General features: G+C 39.3%; 1 non-coding gene across 1 annotated transcript; it reads right to left on the bottom strand.

Moving 5' to 3' along the window:
• Positions 1-478: 478 nt before the first annotated feature.
• Positions 479-643, bottom strand: LOC122690896. Its single transcript, XR_006340175.1, has one exon. It is a non-coding gene; the product is annotated as a U1 spliceosomal RNA (small nuclear RNA).
• Positions 644-1,066: the final 423 nt, after the last annotated feature.

Raw genomic sequence — 1,066 nt, forward strand, 5'->3', positions numbered from 1 at the left:
AATGTATATAGTCATATAATCATCACCATAATCGCAATATAGACCAGGTCCACTGCTCCATCACTTTATTTTGCCTTTTTGTAGTTATCCCTCACCCTCACCACCAACCCTAGCAACCAGTCATCCTTCTGTCCACATAATTGTGCTTTTTCCAAAATGTCATATCAATGAAATGTTAAATTCTGTGGCCTTTTGAAACTGGCTTCCCATAATGGTGGCTCAGACGGTAAAGAATCTGCCTGCAATGCAGGAAACCCAGGTTCTATCCCTGGGTCGAGGAGGTCCCCTGGAGGAGGGCATGGCAACCCACTCCAGTATTCTTGCCTGGAGAATCCCATGGACAGAGGAGCCTGGTGGGCTATGGTTCATGGGGTTGCAAAGAGTCGGACACAACTGAGGGACTAACATTTTCACTTTCCCATAATTAATGTAATGCATTTGTGCTTCATTTGTGTTTTTATGTGTACATATTAGATATTTGGGGGTTTTGTTTTTTTTTAACCCCATAAGCACAAATTGTGCGATGAAGTTTCTCAAACATGGGAAAACTACAGGGAGTCAGCACATGTGCAGTGCTATGGGCAAGACTTGGCTTGGGAAAACCAACTTTGTGATCACACTATCTCCCTGGTCAAGTAAGTATTTATTAGATTATTTTTTATTGTTGAGTAATATTTCACTGCTAGATATACCACAGGTTATTCATCCATTCTCCCATGGAAAGCTATTTGGCTTACTTCTAGCTTTTGGCCATTATGAATAAAGGCACCATAAATGCTCATGTACAAGTTTCTTGCATGAAGATAAGTTTTTTCCCCCTTCAGGTAAAATAAAAATTTGACTTTAGCAAACGGGCCAGACTTTTTCCTAAATTGCTGTAACATTTTGTATTCCAAGCAGTTGTTAATGAGAATTCCAGTTGTTCAGCATCCTTGCCAGCCCCTTGAGATTTTCAGATTGTATACCTGAGTGTTCTGTTTTGGTTTTCATTTTATTTTTGTTTTAGTATTTCTAATCAGTGTATAGTGATATCTCATGGTGGGGTAATGATACTGAATACAATATA

This window comes from Cervus elaphus, chromosome X (genome assembly GCF_910594005.1).
Source record: "Cervus elaphus chromosome X, mCerEla1.1, whole genome shotgun sequence".
NCBI lineage: Eukaryota > Metazoa > Chordata > Mammalia > Artiodactyla > Cervidae > Cervus > Cervus elaphus.